At 35.9% G+C, this 10,902-nt stretch overlaps 1 long non-coding RNA gene across 4 annotated transcripts; it reads left to right on the forward strand.

The window, feature by feature from the left end:
- Nucleotides 1-994: 994 nt before the first annotated feature.
- On the forward strand, nucleotides 995-6,574 carry LOC148955478 (uncharacterized). 4 transcript variants are annotated; one of them, XR_016143087.1, is made up of 3 exons: nucleotides 995-1,658; nucleotides 4,032-4,168; nucleotides 6,513-6,574. It is a non-coding gene; the product is annotated as an uncharacterized LOC148955478 (long non-coding RNA). The 4 variants fall into 4 exon arrangements; XR_016143089.1 differs by having other exon boundaries at nucleotides 4,069-4,168; XR_016143088.1 differs by lacking the exon at nucleotides 6,513-6,574 and having other exon boundaries at nucleotides 4,069-4,191.
- The last annotated feature ends 4,328 nt before the right edge of the window (nucleotides 6,575-10,902 follow it).

Here is a 10,902-nt window from a genome sequence, read left to right on the forward strand (position 1 = left end):
GAAATACAAATTAAGAACAAAGAGAGTGGTGAGATTTCAGTGATTTAGGCCTATAGCATTTTTCGATCCAATGGAAGCCAAACAATTATAATAATAAAAAACAAAAACTCGTTCTGTACCCAAAGTTTGATTTTAAGCGTTTTGAAGGTCCAAAGTGAGTGATATAAGTCCCATCTGGAAGAATCTTACACCCTACTACATCATAATTTTTTTAAGGGTGTATATCTTACAACACAAGTGTGTCAGCCTAAAATCTAGATTACAATAGCCTATAATATAGATTCGCCATTAAGAACGATGGTGGTAATGCAACTGCATAAAAATTATGGTCGAAACTCAAAGGCCCTTAGTGCTAAGGCTACTCAAAGTCACTTGACCCCTCATTCTGCCAAATTGTAGAGCCTGTAAGCTACGTAGATATTCTACGCAAAAGACCCAAGCCAAGATTATGTGTCATGCTTATTGTTGAGTCAAAGAGAGCGTTAGTTTATAACTCTCTCTTATTATTATTTTATAACGCTTTATATTATTTTAGCGCTAGTTTATAACGCTCTTATTTTATTAAAATTTTGAATACTTTGCGCATCTCCTCCTTCCTGGTTTTTATTTCCAATTTTGACATATTTTAATTGTTTCAGGGACCAGTCGCGTAATTTTGACAAAATCCAATGAGGGAGGGGGGGCAAAGGTGGAACCAATTTTACCAAATCAAGGGATAATTACAGTGAAAACTGAAAAATGAATCAATGGGGGCAAAGTTGGAACCAATTTTCCCAAATCAAGGGATAATGACAGTGAAAACTGAAATGAATCATATATTAACATAAAGGTAATCATAAACTAAAGAAAACTGACCTGTTTCTCTGGATACTTGAATTATACAGGCTTATCTGAATTTTGACAAGATGTTTTGAAGAAACTAAATTTCAGCTCTGAGGGGGGGGGCAAAGTTGGAACCAATTTTCCCAAATCAAGGGTGAATGACAGTGAAAACTGAAAAATGAATCATATATTAACATAAAGGTAATCATAAAGTAAAGAAAACTGACCTGTTTCTCTGGATACTTGATTTATACAGGCTTATTTGAATTTTGAGAAGATGTTTTGAAGAAACTAACTGTCAGCTCTGAGGGCAAACTGAGGTTGGGGGGTGGCAAACTTGGGTTTTGAGGGGGTAGTTGCCCCCTCTCCCCTTGCCTCATATTAACTAGAATATTAACTAGAGAAGCTAAGAGAATGTTCTTTTTTTGCAGGTTTCATTTAACCAGGCTTTTTGTTTCTTTTGTAAGTTTTCAAATTTGTCTCTTTTTTTAAGCATAAAGAGTCTTCCAGATTGATTTTGAAGATATTGGAAGCTATTCCCCCAGTATCCCAAGACAGATTGAGATCCATCATTGATTCTGCTAGTGCAGCATTTAATCTTTTACCACCGCAAGAAAGGTGGATTTAATACGGAAGATGGCGACAAGATATATTGGATGAACTAATGAAGAAACGAGACTCGCTTGAAAGAAGATACCAGAGGCTTCGCGAACAGATCAATGACCTTTCAGTTGAAGAAGATGCTTTGCATTGCGCAACTATGGATGTTGTGGCTGCTACTACTTCTGGATGTGCCAAACACAACAAATTAATTAGGCACCTTGCTCCTAAAATTGGTAATTTCCTGTTTACATGTGTTAGGTTCCTCTAGCTTACGAAATAAAAAAGTCCTAAATTTTAATTCGGTCCTAAAGATAGTCAAATTTCCAACACCTAAATTCTTATCCACAATTTGTCAGTTCAGATGCTTTCTTTTGAGCAATTCAGGCTAAGTTTGCACATTGGTTCTTTCGTCGCATTGCAACAAATTGCCTTATTTATACCACTAATGTGTTTTTTTTTTTTGTATTTAGGCCTCCTTTACGCTGATTTTTTGTTTGAATTTAGTTACCGAGCTTTTGAGCTCGGTATAGTATATTTTTTTCCAAGTTGCATATAACGGTGTAACCGTCATAAAAGGTCATTTTAGTTGTTGCTAAAAAGGTATCACCATGCCAAAAAGACTTGGTTCAAAAGATTTTGCATCTAGGGTAACCGGTACATTTCCGAAAGGCATGGTTTTTGGTTTTATTGTTTAAAGAAATTTTCCTAAAAGATGAATATATTTTCAAACAGTTCGTTGTAACGAACTGTAAGTAAGGGGCGACTCGGCTCAATAGTAACCGAAACTCTAAAAAATGGAATTTTGATACCAGGAGATACATCAAAAGAATTGGACTTTAATGCTGATTTCAAATATATTAGTTTCATCAAGTTTCGTCCTACCCATCAAATGATACGAGCCTAAAAAATTTTTGCTTATTTTCGAAAAAAGGGGGAAACACCCCCTAAAAGTGATAAAATTTGAATGGAAATTAAACCGTCAAATTGAACGTATCAGAAAACCCTACTGTAGGGCTTTCAAGCTCCTGTCTGCAAAAATCTGGAATTTTGTATTTTTTTTGCCAGAAGAAAGATCACGGATACGTGTTTATTTTTTTTTTTCAGGGTTGATCGTATCAATCCACTAGTCCTAGAATAACGCGAAAGGGGTTATTTGAACGGAAATTAAAAGTTATAGTGCTCTTTTAAGTGACAAAAATAATTGCAGTTAAATGGGAGGATCATTCCATGGAGACTGTTTTAATGGGGGAAGGGACATTTCTATGATGGGGGTGCTGGATTTCCCATTATTATTTCAAAAACGATCGGAAATTAATTTTAAAAAAATAAGTTTTTTCAACTAAAAGTAAGGAGCAACATTAAAACTGAAACCGAACAGAAATTATTACGTATATGAGGGGGGGTTCACCCCCTAGTCAATACCTCGCTCTTTAAGCTAAAATTTTTTTTTACTTTAAAAATAGGTATCTATTATAATTAACATGCCTGGGGGATTCAGGGGGACAGTCTCAAAGACTTGCTAACAAAGTCGAAACACAGCGTAAAGAGTGTGGTCTTGACTAGGGGGGCAAACCCACTCATATACTTAATAATTCATTTTTGTTTTAAGTTTTAGTGTTGCCCCTTACTTTCAATTGAAAAAACTGTTTTTTTTAATTATTTAATATGTATTAGAGTCTGAGCGCGAACACCTGTTCCTGCTCATGCAGTAAATTGTGTTTATTTTTTGTTTTCATTTTTTTATGTGAGTAAAAAACGGAATAAGTAATACTTTTTTTAACCAGTTGAAAAGTCTAGCTGTGGCCTCCTTCGAGATATGTACAAGACAACCGAGATGTTTAATTACTTCTGATGAGACGGAAATCAGGTTCATGCATTTTAAAGGAAGTTGGGGTTTGAAGACGGCAAAATATTCAGAACTGAGAGTAATTCGTTGAATATTAAGATTTCTTGCAACCAAATTTTTTTTCTTGTAATTTCTAAATATAGGAAAAAGAGTATGAGTGGATAGAGACTAATTTAAGAGTATAGTTTAACATGTTGTACGGTGTTCTGTCCTCTGCCAAAGCCCAGTATCCAAACTAAAATTCGGTTTTTAGTTAGGGATTGGCTTCCACTAATCTTGTCATGGCAAGTCCAATTGCGCAAGTCAATATTTTGTATCCGCAACAGTTTCTGAGATACGACTTAGTATTTAAAGTGGTACAAGTTTCACAAAGCCAAAACCTAGTACGGAGATTCTAGAATTACAGCGTCTAGAGTCTCCTTGCAGCAGAAAAAGGAGTAGTAAAGACAGGAAGAAAACAGAAGTAGGAATAGCTATTGGCGGAATTCTGTATTTTCACGTATTTCTCACGTTCCAATTATGAAATAATCATTGTTTTGCGACTTTCTCGAAAATTTGAAAAATGTAGATACTAGGTTTTGTTAGAGGACAGCCGTGGGCCATGGTGGGCAGAGCAAAAGGAATCTTCAACCCCTTAAGTAAAATTATAAAACAAATTTATCTGATGCTTGGTGTCATCAATATGGACAAAGAAATCCAGAGTTTTTGCTTGAAGGTTGCGGAGTATTTAACATTTGTTCAATAAACAAAAATTTTTCAGTTAATTGGCAGCTGAGAAAGCGAATTATTCATTTCAGATTTGTATGCAAGCACCCCCTATAATTAACTACAATAGTGAGATTCCTTGTTGCTTTTCTGATCAGAACTTATAAAAAAAATGAAAATACCAAATGCAAGGTAAGTTTTTGAATTCCTTTATTTTCTTTTATTATTTAAAAATTGAAGAAAGGCAGGAAGTTGGAATCATACTTGGAGTTGACGGTGCACAGACAAGAGCAAAGCACGAACTAAATCAATTGTTAATTGCATTGCTAAATCACAGTTGTTTCTGTATCCCTCTAGAATCATGAGTTTTTTTTTGTCCTGGATGATGACTATTTAATCTTGGGCTGTATAATGGTTTTTAAAAGTATACTTATCAGTCTGTGTGTTGTGGACCAGCCCAATTCTCAGGAAGTTTTGATTCCCTGCTAAAGAGAAGTTATGCCCAGTATCAATGATTCTCTGTTTCAAAAAGACATCTTTTTTTGAAGTTTTCACTGTTTCTTGCCTCTCAGTAAGGTATAAGTTTAGTTGAATTGTATCCTTTTTTAAACATCTAAAACAGTGTGTTGTTTGTGGTACGAGGGTTTTTCCTCTTGTTCGTCCTGTGCTAGATAGCTATAGCTTGGGGTTTCTTGTATTTACTACCTGTCATATTCTGGGTTACAGTTCAAGCTATACGAGATGATTGCCACTTGCCTGTCAGTTCCGATTGCCCCCTCCCCTCCCCATTTCTTACAATCATCAGCACTTTAGACTACAAGTTTTACGCCCAAATTTTGAAATTCTACGAAAACATGACGGTTTGTTTTCTATTAAAGAAGGATCGATTCTTATTCGAAATTTATATGTGATATGAATGCCTAATGAGTCAAATAAATTAAAATGAAAATTATGCACTAGTGATGACTGTGAGGGACTTGGGAACAGTTGTAAACAAGGTAGTGCTAAAGTGGAATACGGCTAATGCGGCTAATCCATCGGTGTTCTAGTGAGTGATATCTAGAAATAATAGCTGTCAAATCCAAATCGTTTGTTTTTAGTATCCATGCAATATCCTGGCAAGACTCTTTTCCCTAGCTTTGGGGGAATTCGCCCCTTAACCCTCACCAGTGGGTAAATATTGATAGCATATCAGGACCAGTGAAAGACTATCAAGGGCCTTTTAAATCTATTCAGGCTACTCATGGAGTTTTCTGCACCTAAACGAAAATCATTTTCGGGAGGAGGGGGAAGGGTTTGTGTTTTAGTAAGACGATAAAAGTAAAAAATTCAATTAACAAGAAACTTTCATAATCAAACTACTCAAATTTATAAAACACTACACAGAAATCCTTTTAGATCAACTTAATGGCTATATTGATTTGCCGAATGAGCCCTTAAATCTTATTTTTCCCTCAAAACACTCAATATTCTCTTTATGCCATTTCTTGTGGTTGGCAATCATTTCTAGATTTCTTTCGTAACGAGAAACCTTTATCCATGAGTCAAGCTCATACTCTATAATAACCATTTTTTCAATAAGCCTGAGGTAAATGTGAAGTCTCTCTGACTTATAGAATTCCTTCCAATTTGAGGGTGGTTTATCCAAGACCTTACTGAGTTTGAGCTCGACCAAGTAGCTATAGTTACTCAATTGAAAACAAGTTAATAAGTCGATAAAACCAACTTTTTGCAGCTTTCTTTCGCACTGTTCTAATATTTTTTTTGCGTCTCTGTAATATATATGCTTCCATAAGCAGCTGTCGTTCAGTTCATTATTCATATATCTTGATGTACGAGCCAAATTATTAACAGACTTGACATCCAAAAATTTGGCAATATGTTGAATCACCTCTGGAGAAAGATTTTCCAGATTAGACTGTTTTTTAGTTTGTCTCTTCTTCTTCTGTCTCTTCTTCTTCTGTCTCTTCTTCTGTCTCTTCTTCTGTCTCTGATGCTCTTTTCCAGTTTCTTCTGTAGTTTCTTCAATAAGTCGTTTTCTTGACAGTTCAATTTTAAAAATGTTTACACTCGATTAATCAGGTAATCGGACGGAAAAAAATTTAGCCATAACTGGTACTGACGGGCTCGAATTTTCAAATCTGAAGTTACAAGATTTTCTTCTTTTTGGATTCACAACATAGTCATCTGGGTCACCTATTTCTTTAAAATGACTGTTTCTTTTCAATTAAAGTTTTGAAATGTTTGACCCTGGTTCATCACGTATTGGGGTGGACATGCATTCAGCTTTGACTATTATCTTAGAAAAGCCGTCCAGAAAGATCTCTTCACTAAGTCGTTTTCTTGACAGTTCAAGTTTAAAAATGTTTACACTCGATTCATCAGGTAATCGGACGAAAAAATTTTTTGCCATAACTGGTACTGACGGGCTCGAATTTTCAAAGCTGAAGTTACAAGATTTTCTTCTTTTTGGATTCACAACATTGTCATCTGGGTCACCTATTTCTTTAAAAAGCCTTTTTCTTTTCAATTCAAGTTTAGAAATGTTTGCACCTGGTTCATCACGTATTGGAGTGGACATGCATTCAGCCTTGACTATTATCTTAGAAAAGCCGTCCAGAAAGGTCTTAACGTCATTTTCTGACATGTTGATTTGAAGCTGTTCATAATTAAATGATGCTGACGCTTTTGCAGTTCTTTTTTATACTCTATTTATAATGACGTCATTATATACTGACGTCATTATAAATAGAGTCATAGTGTAGTTTTACTTGTACTTTATATAGGGTTGTAAACTCTGGTTATGACGTCATTCTTCATCTTGTATGTGAATATGCAGTTTTTTGTCAAAAATTTATTTTATTTTAAACATGGTGTTGAGTTTATTACAAAAACGCGTGGATAACATTATTTTCTATCAAATGAGCCCTTAAAAATTCTGAAAATATCTCAGTGCCCCATTAGAAGTGAAGAAGGAAAGAATGAACAAGAGTTGTATTTTTTAAGAACCATATTGAATTTTATAATCATTATTTTGTATTTTATAAAAATTATCCTGTTTCGTAAGAACTATTTTGTGTTTGTAAGAATTATTTTGTAGAAAATATTTCGAATTTTGTAACAGCTATTACGTTTTTTGTTAGAACTATTTTGAACTTTGTAAGAACTATTTTGTATTTGCAAGGATTATTTTGGCTTTGTATATTGAATTTTATAAGAACTATTTGTATTTTTAAGAATTATTTTTGTTTTGTAAGAACTATATTGAATTTTGCAAGAAGTATTGTTGTTTTATAAGAACTATATTAAATTTTGAAAGAATCATCCTATATCTTATACTAAATTATCTCATATTTATTATATACAAAACTATTTTGTATATTGTGAGAATTATTTTTGTTTGGTAAGAATTATTCTGTTTTGTTCGATTTTCTAAGGACTTTTTTTACATTTTATGCTAACATTTAGATTTTGTAGTAAATATTTCGAATTTGTCTTGACCCAAAGCAATGGGACTTCTCCATGAATATAGCTAAAAAAAATAGTGGTTAATATGACTTTTCACTATGCTTTGCAACAACATTACACAAGATAAGAAGAAAAACACAATTCAACATCCGCTAAAAGTTTGTACTTAATACCTTTAGCCATTCCTGAGATATTGCATATAAGCCTCTTTGAAAAGCTTGATTCAAATTTTGAGTTTGAATATAATCAAACAACCTCCTCAACATTCTATAGAAATTTCAACTTAATACTCCTAGCCGTTCCTGAGACAATGCAAAAACGCCCTTCTGACCATCTGGATGCCTATAGTGTCTCTTGATTTAGTTCAATACCCTCTCAATATTTCCTCACAGTATCAAATAAATACTCTTTGTCATTCCTGAGATATTCATCACAATCCAGAACATACTTTATAGGCTTTATTCATAAATCAAGTAATAATTAGATGAATTTGACAAAATTTTAAGCGAAAATTTAGCTAAAAAAAGAACCGTCTCTTAGCTTCTCTATTTAATATTCTAGTTAATATGAGGCAAGGGGAGAGGGGGCAACTACACCCTCAAAACCCAAGTTTGCCACCCCCCAACCTCAGTTTGCCCTCAGAGCTGAAATTTAGTTTCTTCAAAACATCTTGTCAAAATTCAGATAAGTCTGTATAAATCAAGTATCCACAGAAAAAGGTCAGGTTTCTTTTGTTTATGATTACTTTTATTGTCATATCTTATTAATTTCATTTTTCACTGTCATTATCCCTTGATTTTGGAAAATTGGTTCCCCCTTTGCCCCCCTCCCTCATTGGATTTTTTCAAAATTACGCGACTGGTCCCTGAAACAATTAAAATATGTCAAAATTGACAAAATGACAAAATTGACAAAATGACAAAATTAGCGATCAAATGGTGAGCATGGTCACGGCCTACTCCTTTCTTGAAGCCGAATTGGTTATCCGGTGAATAACACTTAACAGATATCTCGTCAATAATTAGTAACTCAAAAACTTTGCATAAAACCGGTGACACCGTAATTGGTCTAAAAGAAGAACATTGGTCCTTGGGCTTTCCGCTTTTTAATACCGGGGTTATTATTCCAGTACAAAACAAATCAGGAACTATACCACAACAGAATATCATCTGAAAGAGTTAGGTCAGATGCTCAATCAGGTGAGGGGACCCACATCTTAGATGCTGTGTACAGAGACCATCAACACCACAAGAATTTTTCTTTTGTAGCTTAGAAATGCATTCAGTAACCGCAGATCGAGTAACAATAAAACTGATCTCATCAGTTGATTGGCCAAAGCAACCATCAAGCTCCCTTTCATATTGGTTTGACAATGGTGGATCAGGCTCGGAAAATTCACTTTTAAAGTAACCATACCACTGGTCACTGTTAATTTTGAAAGCATTATAGAATTATCTCTTTTGAGCAGTTTCCATACGAAATTAGGTTCACTTGTGGCTTTACTTGATAGTTCAGCTACTGATTTAGCCTGGTGTTGCCTAAGTACTTTCGTAAAATGTCGCTTTGTTTTCAGACGAATTTCATTTATCAAACCTTGTCGTGGCATAACACACTCCTTCCAGACATGAAACGAATTTCGATTTAGCACAAGAATCAACGAGGTCAGGGTTACTTGACCAGCCATGCTTCTCAGTTCCAAGACGTACTCTTCATATGGGTAAACTAGCACGCTCGGCAGAGCGTAGAGTGTCAACGATCTCTGCACAGTAAATATTCAACAATATTTGCTTCTCTGCAAAGGTTAATAGTTTTTTTTGGGAAAGTAGATGAAACGGCACTTTGTTCTTTTTCAGATTATAATCACTAATATCCCGGAACATAAAAGTGTATGCACGAGACCAGTCAGTGGTTTCATGCCATTTACTATCATTATCTGAACTTAGACCACTCGGTGCAATAAGTTGAACAGGGAATATATTACTGATAGGCATATGGTCTGAGATTTGGAAAGTCGAGATAAGTGAGGATCCTTAGTCTGGTTTTACATTCGGGGAACACATGAAAAAGTCCTGAGAAGAGGTACTGCCAGAGTTATGGATATATGTGAAACATTGGATATTCTCGACCGCCAAGAGCTGAGGGCACATACTATTCAGAATATTAGCACGACTGCTACTGTCGTCAAAAAGGTTACAGTTCATATCACCAGCGAGGATTACTGCTAGGTTTTGCAGTTCACAATCAGACACGAGGGAACTGACTTGGCGACATGCTTGATCAAATTGTCTGTCTGACGTAGCATTACGGTAATCGGTGGGTAAATACACTGAGACCACCACATAATTCTGAATTTTGACTGCTGTAAAATAGTCACTATCGCAAAAGTGTTCGGGCATGAGGACGTTTCTAGCAAGAATAGCAGTACCTCCACTAGGCCGACCAGCCCCGGAGTGTCTAGCGGCACGACTTACAGCGAGTAAGAGCTTCATAGTGCTGGGCAATATGTCCGTAAGCTTGGCAGTTGTAGCAGCGAGGAGGAAGAGGGAGAAACTTATAAATACGGAATCGCTCGTACTCGATTATCACTGACGAGGCAATGGCTGCTAATAAGTCTTCTTGGCGAGAGAACCAAAGCTTGTAGGACCTAGTTTTGCCGATACGGGAGTCTTTGGTACAGTTAGTTATCAAGTTCTGCAACTGACCGTCAGTAACACTTTCAGGAACGAAACGGGCAATTCCATAATACACTGGAACTTATAGCTGTAAGCTTAGCGATTGGTCCTTAGATTTAATAGCATCAGCTACAGCAGTAGCTTCATTTTTATCACTTACGACGAGGCGCCAAGTACCTTTTCCCGGTCTAAGCTCAGTTATCGCCGACTTCGAGTCACCACACAAGTATTGGTCCTTGGGGTCATTCAGCGTTTTAGGTGGATTCTTTAATATAACGGCAAAAGAGGGTTTGGATGATTGTGTGGGGGCTTGAGACAAAGAAGGCAGCGGGTTACGCTTCGACAGGACGTAAGTATCGAATTTGACACAGAGTTCGTTAACTTTACGAGTAAGTGTAGCACTTGATTCCCCTGCAATAACTGTTACTTCGTCAGGCTCGTACAGCACGAAATGGGGTAGGGGTATCTGCTTTTCATCACACTTTTCAAAATGTTTTAGCATGTCCAGACAGTTATCTGCAGCTTTCTGTCGGTCAGCTTTCTGGGCGATTCGTGCAGTTTGCAAAATTCCACAATATTTTCTTTGCTTCCATTAACGAATCAGTGCTAAAAAAGTCCGCTACAGTTTTTGCAATATCGGCGTGAACATTCCCCACAGCCCGGGCACGGTATAAAAAGTTCAAGACTGGAGACCATACAAGCTGCTGGCTCCACATTGTATGTAGCAAACAAACAGCAGGTATCTCACTTAGTCAGAAACAAGGTTGAATAGCCGCACAGGGATCA

This window comes from Artemia sp. Qi Xiang Cuo, chromosome 2 (assembly GCF_049724085.1).
Source record: "Artemia sp. Qi Xiang Cuo chromosome 2, ASM4972408v1, whole genome shotgun sequence".
Taxonomy (NCBI): Eukaryota; Metazoa; Arthropoda; class Branchiopoda; order Anostraca; family Artemiidae; genus Artemia; species Artemia sp. Qi Xiang Cuo.